The sequence below is a fragment of the Myripristis murdjan genome, chromosome 17, assembly GCF_902150065.1.
Source record: "Myripristis murdjan chromosome 17, fMyrMur1.1, whole genome shotgun sequence".
In the NCBI taxonomy this organism is placed as follows: domain Eukaryota; kingdom Metazoa; phylum Chordata; class Actinopteri; order Holocentriformes; family Holocentridae; genus Myripristis; species Myripristis murdjan.
The window spans coordinates 34,405-56,742 of record NC_043996.1 but is presented as its reverse complement, the minus strand read 5'-3'; the positions used below and the strand labels follow the sequence as shown (position 1 = coordinate 56,742).

General features: G+C 42.1%; 1 protein-coding gene across 3 annotated transcripts in view; it reads left to right on the top strand.

Annotated features, from left to right (window-relative positions):
* Window positions 1-22,131, top strand: part of LOC115374742 (major facilitator superfamily domain-containing protein 12-like) — a 151,813-nt gene extending 129,682 nt beyond the window's left edge. For all 3 annotated transcript variants that reach the window (XR_003929652.1, XR_003929651.1, XR_003929653.1), the window contains exons 15-16: window positions 5,825-5,947; window positions 21,519-22,131. The gene's annotated coding sequence lies outside the window, so the exon portion shown is untranslated. The remainder of the gene's footprint in view (window positions 1-5,824; window positions 5,948-21,518) is intronic.
* The last annotated feature ends 207 nt before the right edge of the window (window positions 22,132-22,338 follow it).

Below are 22,338 nucleotides of genomic sequence, written 5' to 3'. Positions count from 1 at the left end.
TGTCTTTATGGACCTTGCTTTGTGCACTGGTGCACAGTCATGTTGGAAGAGGAAGGGGCCCGCTCCAAACTGTTCCCACAAGGTTGGGAGCATGGAATTGTCCAAAATGTTTTGGTATCCTGAAGCATTCAAAGTTCCTTTCACTGGAACTAAGGGGCCAAGCCCAGCTCCTGAAAAACAACCCCACACCATAATTCCTCCTCCACCAAATTTCATAGTCGGCACAATGCAGTCTGAAATGTACTGTTCTCCTGGCAACCTCCAAACCCAGACTCGTCCATCAGATTGCCAGATGGAAAAGCGTGATTCTTCACTCCAGAGAACGCGTCTCCACTGCTCTAGAGGCCAGTGGCGGCATGCTTTACACCATTGCATCCGACGCTTTGCATTGCACTTGGTGATGTGTGGCTTGGCTGCAGCTGCTCGGCCATGGAAACCCATTCCATGAAGCTCTCTGCGTAACCCTCTTTGCACTATGCGCTTCAGCATCCGCTGACCCCTCTCCGTCACTTTACGTGGCCTACCACTTCGTGGCTGAGTTGCTGTTGTTCCCAAACGCTTCCATTTTGTTATAATAGAGCTGACAGTTGACTGTGGAATATTTAGGAGCGAGGAAATTCACGACTGGATTTGTTGCACAGGTGGCATCCTATGACAGTTCCACGCTGGAATTCACTGAGCTCCTGAGAGCGGCCCATTCTTTCACAAATGTCTTGTTTCACAGTCTGCATGCCTGAGTGCTTGATTTTATACACCTGTGGCCAGGCCAAGTGATTAGGACACCTGATTCTGATCATTTGAATGGGTGAGCGAATACTTTTGGTAATATAGTGTATATCAATGAAGTCATGTAAAATGGGAAATGAACCAGGAGGGGAATGCCACCCTCTGGAAAAAAGACTATATGGTGCTCTCCAGGCCACTAATGTCAGCTCCTTTGACACAATCCACTTCTCTTCATCCACCATTATAACTTCACAGATCCATATGTCACCATCTGCTCCTCTCAGCTTACACTCCAGAGCCTGAAACACACAGACATCTATAGTCACTAAAGAATAATCATAACTGCATTAGTTTAGTCAGTTTTATAGCATATTAATCTCACATGTTCTGTATTCTGTAAATTCTGTAAATGTAAATACCCAACTGTAACTCAACCCAAAACATCACAAACTTACGGTTTATTTAGTAGCGCACTGCGCAACAACTGGATTGAATGACCACTGATAGCTGATGTGGCCGTGGACATTAGGAATCAGTAAACAAATTAAACCATATATAGCAGAACCAATCATATCGATCAAGCTCTCTAAAGGGGTGCATACTGGTTGGTCAATGTTTAATGGTATCATAACAATTTGAAGCTGTTATTTCGCTAAATTATGAGCTTCTGGTAAACTTTCCAGCATGTTGTCTGATGTCGTTTGCATGTCGTTCTAACATTTCACTGACATTATAATGATAAACTATGGATGCTTAATAAACTAGGCAAAAAAGTTCTGCACCGCTTTTTCAGTCTATAATTTCTCCCCTTTATTTATACCCAATAGTGTTGTATCTTATACCGTTGTAAAGCCTGATTCGTCCTCTTTCCAATGAGATACAACTTGTAAGGATCCTGCATTTCTGGAATGAGTGACAACGGTAATTATCTGGGAAGTGACCAAGTTTTTTTTTTTTTTTTTTTTTTTTTTAATCCCCTGCAATATTTTTTCAGTTGATCATGTCCCTTCCCCCCCTTTTTGAGGGGAGCAAAATCCCATTCAATGTGTTTTCAGTTGATCATTTCTCCCCTGTGATAAGACCAATTGGATTTGTGAGTTATACTGTTGGAATGCCAGTCCCCTTTACAATAGGGTATAACTGTAAGGATGAGGCAACACAGGCAAACAAGTGGGAAGCACAATATTTTATTCATTTTCTCATTTTGGCATATGCTGTCAATTAAGTCCCAGTTAGGTACACCTGTGAGTGCAATTTAAATTACCAACAGAAGAACATTGAAGGGAATTTTGATTGACTGAAAGGACATTGAATGGGATTTTGCTCCTCTCAAAAAGGGGGGGGGGGTGTTTAGCCACAATCCTTACAAGTTATTTCTCATTGAAAAGGGGACTAATCAGGCTTTCTAATGGTATAAAGACAACACCAATCGGTATTGTTAAATGGGAGAAGTGATCAACTGAAAAAATATTGCAGGGGATTTTCTCAAAAAAAAATTGGTCGCTTCTCACACAATTACCAGTGTCACTCATTCCAGAAATGCAGGATCCTTACAAGTTGTATCTCATTGGAAAGAGGACGAATCAGGCTTTACAACGGTATAAGATACAACACTATTGGGTATAAATATAGGGGAGAAATTATAGATTGAAAAAGCGGTGCAGACCTTTTTTTGCCTAGGATATATTATTTATATATATTTTTATTATGGGGCAACTAATGTCCCCACCTAGAGGCAACCACTGTCCTCTCTCAGGCCTTACTCGTTTTCTCTCGTCCAAATGGAATATACATCGCTTTCCTCACAAGCGGAATTTCTCTGGGCCTCCTAAGGCCGCACACACTCCCCCCCACACACACACACACACACAGACACACACACACACACACACACACACACACACGCACACGCACATGCACACCCTGCCTCTTACAGGGTCTGTGGGGATGTATTCTGCCAGCCCTCTGTCTCATACAGAGTCTGCAGTACTAAATAAAGCTTTGCCAGCCCCCCGCTTCATACAGGGTCTGCAAAAACATTTTAAGATAAGATAAGATATTCCTTTATTAGTCCCACGGTGGGGAAATTTCACGCATCACAGCAGCAAAGTGGATAGCAAGATACGAAGCACAATTTACACAATAAACAGTATATACAGATAACAGTACCAAAGAGCAATATAAACACTGTAAACAAGGAATGTAGAAAAATACAATGTTAACAATTTAAACAACAGAAGAAAATAACCCAAAACCTGGGGGACAACACACTCCACTGGAGGTTCAGGGTTAGTGTGAACCCATGAGACCAAGTGGCAGAACCTGACTCCCGGTCCTGGGATTCAGGAACTGCTAAACCTACTCCCTAAGCAGGAATAACAGAAAAGAGTGTTTTTCTCCTGTCCCCCTTTTTCTAGACGGCACAACTACTTTTATTTAGAAAAAAGAAAAAATTCCTAGTCCCTACCGCTGCTCTGTAAAGCAGTTATTTACTCTTATCTACCTTTTTATTTTTGACAATATTCAACAACACCACAACACCCGCTAGATAAAACAGCTGTCTGTGTATCACTTGAGTCCCCACACACATAATTACCTACAGTTTTCATATCTCATCTAATGAACACACTCTGTTTTCCTCCACGCTGTCATTTACGCGCACCAGAACCCTTTTTTCCTGCTCTCTCGCCACTAATGTCATGCACACCATACCACCTCCAAACATTAGACAAACAAAAAGCCACCATACAACTAATAATTGCAACACAATCAATCAATCAATCAATCAATCAAACTTTATTTATATAGCATCAAATCACAACAGAAGTTATCTGATGACGCTTTACAGGTAGAGCAGGTAAGGACCACGCTCTACAAATTATAGTAGAGAAACAAGAAACCCAACAGATTCCCTCCTGAGCATGCTCTTGGCGACAGTGGCAAGGTAAAACTCCCCTTTAACGGGAAGAACCCTCAGGTAGAACCAGACTCAGGGTGGACAGTCATCTACCTCTACCGGTTGGGTGGGAGGGGGGAGAGAGAGACAAGGAGTCAGAGACAGGGAGATAGGGACAAACTGGGACAGCAGACAACAGCAGAAACAGCAGGGTATCCTGAACAGGTAATCTAGATGGAAGTGACACGCAGCATCTAGCCATCTCATCTGCAGCTGGATGACCTTCCAGGATGAGCAGGACAGTTTGACCTAGACAAGACACAAAAAGCACAACGAAAGCAAAGGGGCAGTGGACTCTGGAACAAGCATGCACAAAAAAAAGGGCTATGGGGGGGACAGGAAGAAGAAGAAAGGAAGAGGGGAGAGGAAGATTAGAAGAGAGGAAAGTGCTCAGAGCATGATATGAAGTCCCCCAACAGTCTAGGCCTATAGCAGCATAACTAAGGGCTGGTCCAGGGCAACCTGGGCCGACCCTAACTATAAGCTTTGTCAAAAAGGAAAGTTTTAAGTCTACTCTTAAAGATAGAGAGTGAATCTGCCCTCCGTACTGAGATAGGAAGATTGTTCCAGAAACGGGGAGCCTGGAATTGGAAGGATCTGCCTCCCGATCTAGTTTTAGAGATTTTGGGAACCACCAATAAACCTGCATTTTGGGAGGGCAGTGCTCTGGCAGGGTGATAAGGAACTATGAGCTCTTTCAGATAAGATGGTGCCTGCCCATTAAGAGCTTTATAGGTGAGGAGAAGAATTTTAAATTCTATTCTAGATTCTACAGGTAGCCAATGTAAAGAAGCCAATATTGGAGTAATATGATCTCTTCTCCTAGTTCTAGTCAGCACACGTGCAGCAGCGTTTTGGACCAGCTGGAGAGTCTTTAACGACTTGCTGGTACAACCTGATAATAAGGAGTTACAGTAGTCTAGAGGTAACGAAGGCGTGGATTAATTTTTCTGCGTCACTCTGAGACAAGATATGTCGGACTTTTGAGATATTACGCAAGTGAAAAAAGGCGGTTTTAGAGATCTGATTTAGAGATTTTTTTTTTTTTTTAACTTGTGAATGTTCTTACAGGGTGTAAGCTTGATGCTTTTTTTAACAACACAAGCCCTTTCATTCTTGCCGCACCATGGTTATACACACAACAAATACATGCAACACAAATGCTTGCTCTTAACTCTGCCCTATTTGATTATTTTTGATACATTTAATTTTATTACTAGGTTCTTTTGAAGACTTCCTGCACTCAGACACACTCACAATTAAGCAGGTCTGCCTTACCTTATTTTTGGTGCGCACCTGGTGTGTCTGAGATGCAGGCCGTCCCCCAAGGTTACAGGCCCGTTCACCTCCTGGCTGGCTCGCCAAATGATGTGGCAACAGCTGTAAAGTTGGTACCAAAAACACCAGAAAAATAAGTCTTGGAGGTTTCAAAATGATGACCAAGAATCAGGCAGGATCAGGCAGGTTTATTTTCATTCGAGATCTTAAATGGAAACAAACAATGAGTCAATCCCCAGGGAAGACTGAGCTTTACCTAGTTTATACATCTGTTTTTATTATGTCCTGAGGGTCCTCCCAGCTCCTTGGGGCCCACCCTCTCTATTTCTTTATTTGATCATCTTTTGGCATCAAAAACAATGGTGTCAGCATTTGGTCGTCTTATTAGATCATATCTTTGCATCAAAAACACTGGTGTCAGCATTTGGTCATCTCTTGCTTATATAAAACCTTGGAGTCATGCCCAGATTACTTCAGGCTTAAATAAAAACATTGGAATCATGCCAAACTCTAGCAGGCACTTTTTTGGGCAAGAAAAGGGCTTGATATGACACACTTAAAAATAGGTCTGGCTTTAGCTGGATTTTTAAAAAGTATTTTTAAGGCACACACAAACTTAAATCTATTACATTTCTTTGCAAGTGCTGATTGCTTTCTACTCATTATGAGGTATATTAACTTTTATTAGCTTATACAGTGTGGTATTTTGGTTCAGAATTACTTCCACACTCTCTTAAATAATCTCTCTCCACATTAGGTCCTGCCCCAAAATCCTGTGTCAATAGGACATTGAGGAAGCAAGAAACTTTGATGAAATTGCATTTTATTGTGACTTTGCAACCTCTTGTCTGATCCTTTTTTCAGAGGACAGTAGCCCTGTATCTTCAGGAGAGTCCCCCTCCCCTCCAGCTATCTGTGCATCTGCACAGACACCACCCAACACCACCTGCCAGTGTGACCGCAGCCCACAGGATACCAGTACAGCAGGTGGGAACTTACAACCTTGTAATACCCCAGCTTTAATGCAACAAAGGTATCAGTTGAGACAACTGGAAGCTAAGTCCCTGCATCTGATATCATCTGCCACCAAAACGTCCTAACCTTTTTTTTTGCCACAAAATTTCTGAATTTAGTGGATGAACTAGATGTAGGTGATATCACCACCACAGCTGGAAAAATTTCCCCCTCAGCTTCAAACAATGCAGCAGCTCACCTGAAAAACTGTAACAAAAAATATGGTTCCCAACTGGTAGAGATACAGTTAGGTCCATAAGTATTTGGACAGTGACACAATATTCATATTTTTTCCCTTGTACACCACCACAGTGGATTTGAAATGGAGTAATCAAGACATGATTGATGTGCAGACTTTCGGCTTTAATTTAATGGGTTAAACAAAACTATGGCATTAACTGTGTAGGAGTTGCCCCATTTTCAGAGGCTCAAAAGTAATTGGACAAAGTATACATAACACACACACAACTATAATTACAAGGATTATATTAAATATTTGGAGGAAAATCTTTTGCAGTCTATGTCTGGAACCCATGGACATCACCAAATTCTGAGTTTTCTCCCTTGAGATGCTCTGTCAAGCCTTTACTGCAGCTGCCTTCAGTTGCTGTTTGTTTGTGGGCCTTTCGGCCTTCAATTTAGTCTTCAGCAAGTGAACAGCATGCTCAGTTGGGTTGCGGTCTTGGGACTGACTTGGCCATTGAAGAATATTCCACTTCTTTGCTTTCAGTAAATGGTGGGTTGCTTTCGCAGTATGTTTTGGGTCATTATCCATCTGCACTGTGAGGCGTTGTCCAATCAGTTTTGTGGCATTTGGCTGAATCTGAGCAGATAGTATAGCCCTCTAAACATCAGAATTCATTCTGCTACTTCAATCAGTTGTCATATCATCAATAAATACTAGTGACCCGGTTCCATTGGCAGCCATACATGCCCATACCTTAACACTGTCCACCACATGGATGACACAGTGGTGGTAGGCCTGATCTCCAACAACAACAAGACAGCTTATGTGGAGGAGTTGGAGCTGCTGTCATCGTGGTGTAAGGACAACAACTTGGACCTGAATGTCTCCAAGACTAAGGAGATGGTGGTCTTCAGGAGAGAGAAGCAGAGGATCCACTACACACCACTCACGATCTACGGGACCCCGGTGGAGAAAGTGAGCAGCTACAGGTACCTTGGGGTTCACATCTCCAAGGATCTGACATGGTCCACACACACCACCACCCTGGTGAAGAAGGCAAGATAGTGTTTGTATCACCTCAGGCACCTCAAGATCTCCACTGCGCTGCTGAAATCCTTCTACACTGCCACTGTAGGGTCTGTGCTTTCCGGGAGCATCACTGCCTGGTACAGCAGCGGCAGCTCTCGGGATAGGAAAGCCTGGCACAGAGTGATCCAGTGTGCCGAACGCATCACCCAAATAGTACTGCCCTGCCTCCAGGACCTGGCGGTGCAGGTCCAGGGCAAATTGGATCATCAAGGACACTCACCACCCCAACCACAAACTGTTTGAATGGCTGCCCTCTGGCAAACGTCTCCCTTCCATCAAGGCCAAGACTGAGAGGCTGGGAAGGAAAGTTATTGCTATCTGTCTGATAGATTTTTGGGTTGTTGTTTTTTTTTTGCTTTTTGAGCCTAATGATGGACTCCTTCTCCTACATAGACACCTCTTTGGATCATATATTGATGGTTCTGATAAACAAGTACCAAATGCAAATGCAAACACTTGGAAGTGTCCAATTAAAGTTTAATGCCGTATTTCTGTTCAACCCCTTAAATTAAAGTTGAAGGTCTGCACTTCACTCACATCTTGATTACTCCATTTCAGATCCACTGTGGCAGTGTGCAAGCGCAAAATTCTGAATATTTTGTCACTGTCCAAATAGTTATGGACCTAACTGTACATAAATTGATAAAGTTGGGAACCATGTAATGCTGGAGAATGAAAAAAAAGTTTTATTTGCTAATATTAAAACTGAATAGGACTTCAAAGAAACACAATAAACTGAATTGGTGATGCAGATACAATATTAATAAGCAACACGTTTCAAGCTTGGTGACTTTCCTCAGGCAGCACTACAGCAAGAGTGTAGTGCTGATGTGTTACTAGAATAAGAGAAAAGACAAGATATGACATCATTTGTCAGAAACAACCCATTTTATCACAAGGGTGAACTATAAGGACAAATTATAATATAGCTGCAACCAGTAGTTATGAATATGAATGATGAAAATTAATATGAATATGAAATGAAAAAATGGGTAAAACAAACAAACAAACAAACAAACACACACACACACACACACACACACACAACAATGGTGCAACTGTAATAGATTATGATCAGATTCTGTACTATCAGTCACTGAGCCAGGGACAAGGAAGGGAACTGTGAGATGGACTGATTTTCTGGTTTGTCTGGATCATTGTCTGGCATTTGTCAGGATCATCTACTGCATGAATTGTGGTTCCTCAGCAAATGGAGACGTCTGCTGTAGGTTAAGCTGCCAGAATAATATATAAAACTGCAAGCAGGTATGAGTGGGGTCCAAGCCCCCCCATGCAAGTCGGACGTGATGCCTCGTGGAGCCTGCACAAATCGGGCCCTCAAGCCCACACGCCCCAAGCAAGTCTCGGCCTCAGGTCAAAAATCATTTTGGGCAGGGTCGCGGGCAGGTCCGCAGGCTTCAAAGTGCAAAAACTTGCAGAAAACTTCTGCAAAAGCGCCATCTAGAGGTTAATTTGTGTCAAGTGTGGATACCTGACAGAAAATGACACTGAATCCACATTTTTGCCAAGATTTGGGCTTTTAAAGGCTGTGGTCTTAAACTTTTGATCAACTGATGAACAGCCTATTTCAGTTTAATGGTTGTTTGCAATAAATTGCTTACTCAATTTTTTTTGTCTCACTCCCATTTCTTATTTTTGCATTTTGAAGCTCTACTTAGAACCTTCTTAAAATCCAACAGTGCAAAATGTAAATTCTTGCAATTTTTTAACTGGTCTTAAGATTTTGATCAGGAGTGTATTTTTGTCATTTATGACCTTTACTTGCTTTCAAGCACATTGAGTTTATGCCTGCCGTATCAAATGCACTATATAAATAAATTTGACTTTGACTTTGACTTTGAATTCATGTTGCATCTTCACGTTTTTGTGTCTTTGATGATGAAAGTTCACCCTTCATTTCCCCCCTTGCTTTTTGTTGTGTTAAATAATAAGTATGTTCCTTCATTTATCAAACTTCTCACGATTCTGTAACGCTTTCAAACAACTCTCTCAAAGATTACAAAACACAAAAAGGCAATCCAGCAGCTGCAAACAACTGATAATCCTCTGTTATCCGCATAGACCAGGGGTGTCAAACTGGTGCCATGGAGGGCCGAAAAGCTGCAGGTTTTCATTCCAATAAAAAACTCCAACAGGTTATTAAACTTATTAGTCCCTTCTCTCTGCTTGAAGGTGGGGTAATCAGTTAAATCACCTGGGTTTTTGGTTGGAATGAAAACCTGCAGCCTCTTGGCTCTCCATGGTACATGGATCAACACATTTGGCATAGACTGTATAAAAGTGTATGGTTACTCTTGGTCCAGTCTACCGGTGCATTTGTGCAAACTAGTGTTGCAAAATTCCCGGAATTTTCAAAGTTGGAAAATTTCCATGGGAATTTTTGGAAATTAACGGGAATTAACAGGAATAAACAGGAAGTTTTGGGGAATTTTCGGGAATTTATATTCACTGCATTCACCCGGTCATATACATGTATACATAATAAAGATTTTGATTTGTTATAAGCAGATATGCATGCAAACATGATACATTATAATGAATTTCAAGGGAATTTTCAGGAATTTTCTCTAGCTGAGTCAAACTGTCGTGAATATTGGCATAACCAGTGTGCCAAATAAGGGGGAGCAAAGGGGAGCACAGCTCCCCTGGTGGTGACATGAGCTCCCCTGGCTGGAAACATTGTGAAATTTTGGGGGAGCAGTGCTTGCTCGATGCCAGCCAGCACCGCACAGTGTGCGTGGCCACCCGGTCAGGTCTGTCGGATCTGGTTGATTATTATTTTCAGTTGATTATTGATTGTGCAATGCCGCCATATGCAGTTAATCGCACTGCGTGCATTAAACAATTTTGCGGAAGCAGGAGAACGGCATGATTTACGTCGTATCCACGTTTGCGCGCTGCGTGCGTGACTGTGCATATGCTCGTGCATAACGGCCCGTACCGCACTGGAGCACACCCCCTCCAACCGTGCCAGAGTAATTTTAAGTTGATTTAATTTAACAGTCAAACGTTACTTTGGTGGTCCGTGGATTAATTTTTATCATGTGGATTGAAGTTTGCATAGCCCATATAAATGCTCGGGAAATCTCTAGTAGGATATTAATGCAATGACCAGCAGTTATACAGCGTTAGTAAGAGGTGTAGGCTATTAACTCAGGCATAGGACTGTGTGCAGTAATATTGTTAAGGTGTGCATATGAAGTGGTTCAAACTACCCATTAAAATGCATAGAAATGCAGGAAATTTAATCGTGATGCTGATGTGATGATCGTCTGTCTCAGTGGAAGTGCTGCAGCCTAGTGGAGTATGGGCTACTGATTGATGATGACCAAATGTGCTCGAAATTATTTGCATATGTGAATCATGGTGACCAGTTGAATTTGCATTGAATCATGCAACATATTGTTTCCACCAAATGCAAGTTGACTGTTTATATTTAAGTTTTATGTTTAAGTTTTATTTCCCACACTTGAGTATGGGGATGATGATTTTACAGTATGCTGGCATTGTGGCCTTTGGGTTAGAGGTGAGTCCTGAGTTCAGGAGATTAGGGTTTCCATTTCCAAAATGGTGATATTAATGTTGACAGTCATCTTATTGATTATTGTTTATTTTTGCCCCATTCACAAGTTAACAACAACAAAAATTAAAATTTCCAAAATTCCCAAGCTTAAATTTCCTTGGAAACTTTTTTAAAACCTCATTCAAATTGATGACAAGAAAAAAAAAACGAAAATTCCCAAAATTCTTGAGCCAAATTTTCCCAGGAATTTTCAGAAAAATTGAAAAAAAAAAAAAGTGGACAGCAAAAATTCCAATATTCCAGAGTGAAAATTCAGAAACTTTCCGGGAAATTTACCGGAAACTTTCCACCCCTTTGCAACACTAGTGCAAACACAAAAGGCCTTCTCTAGAGCTACTGTCTGGGGGCTTTGTCGGGCCAGTTTTTCAGATGCTAATGGCCCACCAACTGCTCATGGGGCCAAGCAGAATAAAGGGTCATAGGCAGGGCTTACCTTGCTCACTTCTCACTTCCCACTCCGCGATGAATGGACGGGGTGGGCGATGTTACTTCAGAGCAGCTTGTTATGGGCAAGTTTTAAGGCAATATCACTATTGGCTCAATAGTAGAAACGCAAATGTGTTTTGTTGTTGTAGCTTTGGGTTAGGGCACAAGTGTCAAACTGGTGTCAAGAGGCTGCAGGTTTTCATTCCAACTGAAAACTCCACCCGGTGATTTCACTGATTACCTCATCTTCAAGCAGAGAGGAGAGACTGATCAGTGAAATCACCTGGTGGTGTTTTCGGTTGGAATGAAAACCTGCAGCCTCTTGGCCCTCCATGGCACCAGTTTGACACCCTGGGTTAGGTTTTCAGCACCTTGAAACTGGTTACTTTTTAACCTAGTAACTGCATTACCCAGCCCATTTGTTGTGTCATAGAGCACGTTTACATGCACACCTTATTCCTGTATTAACTGGAATATTCGTAATATTCCGGTTGCACACGTGTCATATAAACATGCACCGAAACGATTAAGGTCATATTCCGGTTGGAGAAGAATTCCGAATAAGACCCCTGGCATATGCCTGTTCCAACCGGAATACTGTGGCATGTAAACACCTTAGTTGGAAAATGCCCCAAACCAGAATATTCAGTCACGACTGCGCATGCTCAACTTACAAGGAATTCTGTGGCGTCTTTGTTGCTATGATTACTGCTAATTCGTATACTTCCCACGTAATTGTGAAACAGAAAGTTTGTATCACGTGACCTATGCGCTGCAGGCTGGTCTTTCTGTGAAAACAAATAAATGGCTGACATTCCTTTTATTCTCAGTGGAAAATGCAATATTTAAGATAGCTTATGCATTCAATGCGTTTTGATAACATTTCTAGCGGGAAATGTGCATTTTATTTCCAAAATCTTCGTTCAGTTAATGTATATGATGTTTACTTTGTTAGTTAATACGAAGATTCTTTCAGATTTCTATCGTTGCTATGGCTGTTGCTATGGACGCTGCTACCATTATCGCTGATGTAGCCTCCGCTCGGAAGTATTTTCCTCACTGTCACCGTGGAAATCTGGGGAGGGTGGCGTGGGGTTAACCTGTTCTCACAGAAATCCGTGAAATGAGCATGACCTCCTAATAATGCATTGCACACCACGCAAACAGTGTCAACTGAAAGTCAGCGAGGATCCGTGCTGGACACATGGATTTTCGGCTTCAAAAACGTCACGCTGTGGGTGGTGGTTCATAGATCCCAGAAGTGCAAATTTAATCGATATTCCGGAAAAAGGTCTGATTATTAGCCATAACGTTGTAATCATCCAAGGCAGACTTACCACGAGCTATGAGGTTGTATAACGATGGCATATGCTTCTGCCGAGTCCACAAGTCCCGTATAATATCAACTTTATTTAAGAAAACACGTTTTGTTTGCGATGTCATATCACGGAGAAGCACTACATTACCCATAATCCTAGTGTTTATCAGCAACGTGTCTGATTTGACTTTTCATCAATAAAGTCAATAAAGTGCATGAAAGTTGATAATATGCTGATATGTTACGCCATTGAACACAACCCTTTCAGTTCAGCGCAACAGAGTGGATGGAAAAAACGCTGGAAACACGTCAAAATAGCACTAAAGATTTAGATATATTTTTTATTTTCATAACACATCTTTATCATGATAGAAACATAGGCTACATGTTAAGGTTATACTTTTGCTGTTGAAAAACTACCGTATGTATGTTTTTTAAACCTAATTTCAAAGCTTTTACCCGAACCTGGAAGAGGCGTACCAGAACTACAATCTGCGCGGAGTTGCAACACACAGAGGTGTCCTGCGCCATAGGTTTTGTAGTTCTAATATTTTATGTCTATTATGTGATGTTGTGATCACTAATTTTTCAATCTTCATTGTAGTTTTTGGGTGTGGGAAGAATGCCTGTTTAGTCTGATTTTATTTATCTTTTTCTTAAGATAGTGAAATCATGTTTTTTCCATGTTTTGACAGTAGTCAGTGGCGCCCCCTATTGGTTTGCCATCAGGCATGATAGCAGAGGTCAAGAGCTTTCCAAAAATGTTGACCCCATGTCTGTGCCATTTTTTGTTGCTGCACTGTAAGCCTTTAAAAGTGTCTCAGGTGCAAGGTTCAAAGGGCGCTCGTGGGGAGCAGGAAATGCCCACTGGTCTCACACTGAGATATGTTACTCCATAGGTCAAGACCTTTCAAACGATGGGCTCTATTTTCCCGGCGCAGCGCAGGGTGGCGCAGTGAGGCGCACCCCACGCAGAGCTATTTTCGACCAGCGCAACCCGTGGGGCGCACAGTTTCGTATTTTCGCAGACCGAGGTGCGCTGAGATGGGGGTGGCAGCGCAGCAGGGGGAGGTGTCAACAGATTCAGCTTGGCGCAGTGACATTTTCGTGCCAAAAGGCTCCGCCGAGGTGCGCCAAAAGCTCGCCATCTGAAACCACGTCTACTTTCGGCGCAAGGCGCAGCGGGGCCGGCGCAGTGGAATTTTGGCTGACAGGCGGGAAGTGCGCACACGTCACCAAAACCTCACAGATTATCAGGCACATTAACAATGCAATAAATACCCACAAAAAACAATACTCAATGCTATAATCTCAATCAGCACATAAATGTATCTCCATATCGACTGTCCCGTCACAACTGATGTCAGATCAAAGGAGATTGGCACCATTTGGCATGCGTGATGAAAACCCAACCTCATCACTTGTCAGTCAAACAATGTGTCCAGTACGGTGATGTCTTTTTTCCAGTCATGGTGTCTGGCGCTGCTCATGTTAACTACACAGTTCTTCTTCCATATATATAGAAATATTCCACACTGGGTTTCCGTTATCCGGTAATCACTGGACTATGACTGGTAAAATCTGCCCAAGGTCCGCTAATTTTAAATGCCCAGTGAAAATATTCCCTCTAAGCACAAATTGAATTTTATTAAAACAGTCAATTTTCATGTAATTTTATTTATTTATTTATTTATTTATTTAAAAATAGCCTGCGTGATCCCTGTCTCCAGTGTACCAGAGAGAGAGAGAGAGAGAGAGGTTTTTCTCTGCAGAACCGGATCAAAACAGCGCAGCGAAGTCGCCTGGGGGTGAACAAGGTCACAAGACTGATGCGCATTGCAAGTTGCGGAGAGACACTTAAGACTTTTGATTTTAATTCAGCTGCTCAATTAAGTTTTTATTGCATCTATTTGATTTCAAGTTGGCAACACGCCTTGTTATTAAAATGGTATGAGCCAGTTTTTTTGTTTGCAAATTGTAGTTGCAATTGTTTGCAATTGTATGCAATGTTCATGTTAAAAGAGCGCAGGCTTGTGCAATATTTATTTATTTATTTTAGAAGTTTCGCATGTGAGTCAATTTACGGCACTCATTTTATTTGATATAGCCTGCTTTTCAATAAAAAGATTACGCTATAAATTGACATCCCTTGATATCATTCTTATATAGTCTGCATATAATTTTAAGCTCAATAAATTCAGATAATATTTGACCGGAATTTCAAACATTTGTCAGGTAAATTGAAAACCTGCTGGTCACGTTGTCCGGTGCCAATTCTTTCTAACGGAAACCCTGATTCCACACTTATCGAAAATGTAAAATGCATCAGTTCCTTGCCAGACTCTGGGCGTTTAGAACAGCAAATGTAAAAGCTTTCATGATCTCTAGTGTGTTGTTGCATCCGTAAGTGATTGTGAGTCGAAAGTTGCAAAACAAACATGTAGGGCCCTATCTTGCGCCAGACTCCCTAAACCCGCTATTTGCGGATTTAGGATTTAGGAAGAGGCGTTCCCCCGTAAAAGTTGCTATCTTGTGCACCTCCCGCTATCCGCAAAACACCTCCGCTACCCGCTATATTATGAATAGGCGTGTTTTGAGCATTACGCCAGTTAAAACCAATCAGTGTGCCAGGTGCCATTGCCTTAAGGGCAGGATGCGCTATCCTAAATCCTAAATCCTAAACCCGCGATGGAGAGAGGGAGGTAGATTTTCTCAGGGCTTCTACTGAGGCTAAAGCAAGTTGGCTTTATATATATATACATATTATATATTATATTATAGGCGAGTTAATTCGGGAGATGGAGCCACATGTGTCCAAGTGGACGTGTCACAAGGTTGTACTGATTGAGTAAAATCCCCGGGTCACACCACACACACACAAGAGGCAGAGGTGGAACTATGTGTAAACTAATTTATTGACAAGGTAGATTGGGCAAATAAAATATTAAAAATAAAAATATAGCACAGCTGCTGGCTTATGATAAAACAATAAAACGTGCTGGCGTAAGTGTCCAATTAAAACAGTCTTTCCTCTAAACAGTCTATATGAGTAATATACTCCATTCCGGCGGCGTCCCGGTAGCAGTCCGACCGTGTGTGTGGCGAGGCTCCGTCGGGGCGCGCATTGAAGCCGCCTGGGCACGCTCTCGTAACAGCCCAAACTTTAGCGGATAGCGGATAGCGGGTGGTCAGGACCACCCGCTATCCGCTATCCCTAAAGTGTGTGCGCAAGATAGCAACTTTAGGGATAGCGCATGAAACACGCCCACGACGCACCTCCAGGCGCAAATGATGCAGTCGGCATAACGGATAGCGGGTAGCGGGTGGCGCAAGATACCGTTTAGGGATAGCGGAAGCTCCTAAATCCGCAATTTGCGGGTAGCGGGTAGTGGCAGCGGATAGCGGGTGGCACAAGATAGGGCCCGTAGGCTATTTATATGAATGTGGCGAGGATTATCCTTTGAGGTAAAAACATTAATTAAAAATGGGGGCTTCACAGTTAAATTTATATTTGCTCGTAAAAATCAATAACTTTAACAGACGGTGACAGAGCTGGAAAAAGAGAGATGCGATGCAGGCAGGTAATGGAAAGACAGGGGACTGAGGAAGACGAATGTAAGGATAGATGCATGGATGGATGGATGGGTGGATAGATGGATGGGAGGTAGCTCCAGCAACATTCCAGCAGCCAAGACTGGCCTCATTGTCCTGAGTGTGTGGTGCGGCTGCTCTCTTCTTCCACGTCAATTGTGTTCATTACGCCTTCGCACAGCGCATTTTAAAGGCGAGGACGGGCTCATTTGATTGGTTTAAAGTGAATCGGCTGTGTCAAACCCACTCCACGCCTTCTCTCCTCCCTTGCGCCGGTAGGAGGAACAGCGCAGTAGTTGCGCCATGGCGCACGGCGTACCAAAATTGCTAAATCCACTTGGCCACAACCAGTTGGCGCAGCGCAGCTGGTCTGCGAAAATAGAGTCCCATGTCTTCATTGTTGTTCTATGACAAAGTTTGATTTTCATCATGCTCCAAGCCAAGGCTGTCTCAGGTGTACATCTGCAGACCTCTTTTAGGGCCAAGCTGGATAAAATCAGTCAAACTTCTTAAGGGGGTATTTAATAGGGATGAGCCAGATACTCGGCTGAAACGAGTATCCGGTACGGATATAGCACTTTTGCCGAGTACGAGTATGATCCGAGTAATATGAGTCAATATCCGTGCTCGTGATGAATGAAAATCTTCATTAAGTAGCTGACTGTGTCCACGTTGTGTGATAGGCCAATCACACACAGCGCCCCTCCCCTACACACACACAGTACAGCGGTGCGCCGCTCACACACAACACACAGCGACCCTCCCCTACACCGTGTGCCCTGCTCACACACACACACACAGGGACAACGTCAGCTGTCACTCACCCAGGTGTGACAGCTCACGTTGCGTCTCTCTTCAGTAGCGGTCAGGTTTTTTCCAGCTCGCTCTTCCCTCGGTCTGTAATCACCGATCATCATCACTGGTCAGTAGAATTTCTGCTGAACTTGACTGGTAACAGACGTGCTGCTTTTGAGCAGAGTTAGGCTTAGGGGTTAGGGGTTAGGGGTTGGGGCTGAATGTGACTGGCGTCGCGTCTCTCACTTCTGACACAGCGCTGTTTTTTTTTTTTTTTTTTTTTTTTTTTTTTTTTTTTTTTTTAAACCGTCTGCTCCCTCTTACCGGCTGGTTTCTGATATAAAGTAAGTTGGAAAACTTTGCTCGTACCGCACGCGATACAGAGTCACAGTCTTAACACACACACCACTTACACACACACATTAGCTCAACACACAAAGTAGCCTATATTATTATTTTGAGAGTCTGACACTTTCTTATTGTAGTTCATAAAAAATAAATATAATAGTAGTATAAATATTACAATATTATATATATAGATAGATATAGATATAGATATAGATATATATACACTCTCTCTCTAGTACTTCATAATTGCCTACTCCATGTGTTGTATTCATGATGCACTTAAGAATATACATGTTCTGTGTTTATAAAAAGCTTGTTCTGTAAATAGTTTGTTTACTATTGTGATCAAAAACATTGATCTGAAGCTTCTGAGGCTGTTCTGTAAATAGTTTTCCAATAAACAATAAATATAGCAACTTCTGATCAACGCTTATCAATTTCAGGCTTAAAATAACCTACCGGTTAAGCCGCACAATTTCCGGTCAAACTCAACCAACTTCCGGGTTAAGCCCCATCCACTTCCGGTTTCGGCCCCGCCCACTCCGAGTACAGATACGGATACGGATACGGATAATGTAGATGGTTAAACAGATACAGGCACAGATAGTGGTGTACTCGCTCATCCCTTGTATTTAATGACCAAATTTATTTATAATATTGATGTTAGTCTTACACACAGTCATACTTTTCAGTTTGGACCATTTCAAAGCTTTTATTCCCCATAAAATACTCAGTGTTTCATATTTCATATTTTCCCATTAACTTAATATGGCCACCTGAGACACTTTTAAAGGCTTACAATGCAGCAACAAAAAATGGCACAGACATGGGGTCAACATTTTTGGAAAGCTCTTGACCTCTACTATCATGTCCGATTGCAAACCAATAGGGAGCGCCCCTGACTAGTGTCAAAACATGGAAAAAACATGATTTCACTATCTTAAGAAAAAATTAAATAAAATCTGACCAAACAGGCGTTCTTCCCACACCCAAAAACTATAATGAAGATTGAAAAATTAGTGATCACAACATCACATACTAGACATAACATATTAGAACTACAAAACCTATGTCACAGGACACCTCTGTGTGTTGCAACTCCACGCAGATTGTAGTTCTGGTACCCCTCTTCCGGGTTAGGGTAAAAGTTTTGAAATTAGGTTTAAACAACATACATACGGTAGTTTTTCAACAGCAAAAGTATAACCTTAACATGTAGCCTATGTTTATATCATGAATAAAGATGTGTTATGAAAAATAAAAATATATATATAAATCTTTATCATTTCAGTGGTTTTCTCACCCGCTCTGTTTCGCTGACTGAAAGGGTTGTGTTCAATGGCGTAACATATCAGCATATTATCAACTTTCATGCACTTTATTACACTTTATTGACTTTATTGATGAAAGTCAAATCAGACATGTCGCTGATAAACACTAGGATTATGGGTAATGTAGTGCTTCTCCGTGACATGACATCGCAAATAAACGTGTTTTCTTAAATAAAGTTGATATTATACGGGACTTGTGGACGCAGAAGCACATGCCATCGTTACACAACCTCATCAGAATCAGAATCAAAATCAGAATACTTTATTGATCCCCAGGGGGAAATTACTTTTTGTTACAATAACAACTCCCACTCCAAGTGTACAAGAAAAAGAGCAAATAGTCAAGAAAAATAAAGAAAGGAATATGAATATAAATATAAATATATATAGAATAAAAAAAATATGTACAAGTGCAAACATGGACAGGAGTTATTGCACTATAGGTTATTGCACATAAGTATGGTATTGAATATGGATTATTGCACAGAGGGAATTTGCACAAGAGTTAGTTTATGGGGCCAGCCCACTGACTCAGAGTGTCTGACACTCAGAGTGAGGAGTTGTACAGTTTGATTGCCACAGGCAGGAATGATTTCCTGTGTCGCTCTGTGGTGCATCGTGGTGCGATCAGTCTGGTGCTGAAAGAACTCCTGTGTCTGACCAACACGTCATGGAGCGGGTTGGACACATTGTCCAGGATGGCTTTCACCTTGTGAAGCATTCTCCTCTCTAGCACCACTGTCAGAGAGTCCATCTTCACTCCCACAACGTCGCTGGCCTTGCGGATCAGTCTGTTGAGTCTGTTTGCGTCCGCTACCCTCAGCTTGCTGCCCCAGCACACCACAGCATAGAGGACAGCACTGGCTACCACAGACTCATAAAACATCCTGAGCATAGTCCTGCAGATGTTGGAGGACCTCAGTCGCCTCAGAAAAAACAGGCGGCTCTGGCCCTTCTTGTACAGGGCATCTGTGTTCTTCCTCCAGTCCAGTTTATCATCAATGTGAACCCCCAGGTACTTGTAGTCCTCAACAATGTCCACATTGACCCCCTGGATGGAAACAGGGGTCACCGGCCCCTTGGTCCTCCTCAGGTCCACCACCAGTTCCTTGGTCTTTGTCACATTGAGCTGTAGATGGTTCTGCGCACACCATGTGACAAAGTTGCTCACAGTAGTCCTGTACTCCACCTCATCACCCTTGCTGATGTATCCAACTACTGCTGAGTCATCCGAGAACTTCTGGAGGTGACAGGTCTCTGTGCGGTAGTTGAAGTGTACAGGGTGAAGAGGAAGGGAGAGAGGACGGTCCCCTGTGGTGCCCCGGTGCTGCTGACCACTCTGTCTGACACACAGTGCTGTAGGCACACATACTGTGGTCTGCCACAGTATGTGGCAGACCACAGTCAGATAGTCCCCAATCCAGGACACAAGGGAGGAGTCCACCTGCATCGCCGTCATCTTCTCACTCAGTAGAGCCGGACGGATGGTGTTGAAGGCACTAGAGAAGTCAAAAAACATGACTCTCACAGTGCCCCCCGTCTTGTCCTGGTGTGTGTAGACGCGGTCGAGCAGGTAGAGGATGGCATCCTCAGCTCCTAGTCGGGGCTGGTAGGCGAACTGGAGGGGGTTCAGATGTGGTGTGACCACAGGTCGGAGCTGCTGTAGGATGAGTCTCTCCATGGTCTTCATAATGTGGGAGATCAGTCTTTGGAGCTGCCGGGGCGCGGCGTCTTCGGCACGGCACGTGGTAAGTCTGCCTTGGATGGTTACAACGTTATGGCTAATAATCAGACCTTTTTCCGGAATATCGATTAAATTTGCACTTCTGGGATCTATGAACCACCACCCACAGCATGACGTCTTTGAAGCCGAGAATCCGTGTGTCCAGCACGGATCCTCGCTGACTTTCAGTGGACACTGTTTGTGTGGTGACAACACGGAATTAAACCATAGAAATCTATGATTTAAAACAGGTTACATGCGAGGAGCACGCAATGCGTTATTAGGAGGTCATGCTCATTTCATGGATTTCTGTGAGAGCAGGTTAACCCCACGCCTCCCTCCCCAGATTTCCACGTTGACAGTGAAGACAATACTTCTGAGCGGAAGCAACATCAGCGATAGTGGTAGCAGCGTCCATAGCAACAATAGAAATCTGAAAGAATCTTCGTATTAACTAACAAAGTAAACATCATATACTTTAACTGAAAGAAGATTTTGGAAATAAAATGCACATTTCCCGCTAGAAATGTTATCAAAACGCATTTGTATGCATAAGCTGTCTTAAAATATTCCATTTTCCACTGAGAATAAAAGGAATGTCCGCCATTTTTCTCAAGGCTCTCGCTTCGGGGTTCGCGCATGCGCGCTGATCAGTCATGCTGCTGGAAATTCGTAGGAATATGCACGAAAATTTGTGCATCACTTTTCGTATGATATCATACGAACTGTTTCATGAGAATATGTTGATATATTATCACTGTGTATTAGTGAATGTCAAATGATGGTTTGTTACATTAAATTTCTTGATTGTTGACATTTGTGTTTTTGAACAAGAATATACATTCAAAATATTGTTAAAGTGTCAGTGAACATGCTAAAATCCTACAATAAAAAATAAGAAAATGCATCGGATGTACAGTGACAAACTATACCATTTCTTAGTATGAATAAATTAAGTGTTGTTGCTGTGTCAGTGAAATAACTTTTATGGCAAAGTTGACTACCTAAAATGACCGTCTTCTTTCTCTCAGTCTTCTTTTCTCTCACTTTGCGATTCTTTCCATCTCTGCAATACTACCTCCAACTGTTTATATAACTAAAGTTCAATCTGCATCCAATTCTATTTCTGAAGGTCTCCTAGGTCAAATGTGGTGGTGGGTGCTGCTGGCTAAGATTGCTTGCTTCCTCCACATTTTGACCTTCCTGGCAGCCAAATGCTTCTGACAACAGAGAGAAGAGGAGAAGAGAGAAGAGAGGAGAAAAGAAGCACAAGGCTGTTCTGGATAAAGCTCAGTTTATATTTAATTATGGTCATTCTGCTAAGTCCTAAGGCTTCATCCACTCTGGACTTGGTTTCTAACTTAAAGTTTTTAGTATTCACAAGTATTATTTAAATGCATTTAATCATAGAAATCTCACATGTAAATTATATTTCAGGTTATTTTATTTGGATTTATTTTTCATACTAGCACATATTGGGACAATTCTGGTTTTTAATCAATTATTTATGCAATTCTCAAATAGAAAAAACAATCTGCGCCATTACCAATTTGCTACAGACACAGTAACTGTCTATCAGTTCAGGGCTGTAGTCTTCTAAGAATGCAGCCAAACACACTGGTCTCTGAAATGGGGCGGTGGACTTTAGAGGACTTCCTGTTTGTGTCACCAGCTGTTCCCATCTTACCCTTTGCCTATACTGTATCTATGTTGTTGTTATATGCTGTAATTGTTTTGTTGTCTTTAATCAGTTAATCATCATTTGTCATTAAATCAGTTTCTAAGTTAAATAATTCATTTAATTTCATTTATCAAAATAAAATAACTTTCTCAGACAAATCATGTTGTCATTTGTCATTTTATCATATTATAATTTCATCAGTTAGTTTCATAGTTAATTTTTTAAAGTGTAACAAGTGGTGGTCAGAAAAAAACTGGAGAGCAGGGATCAC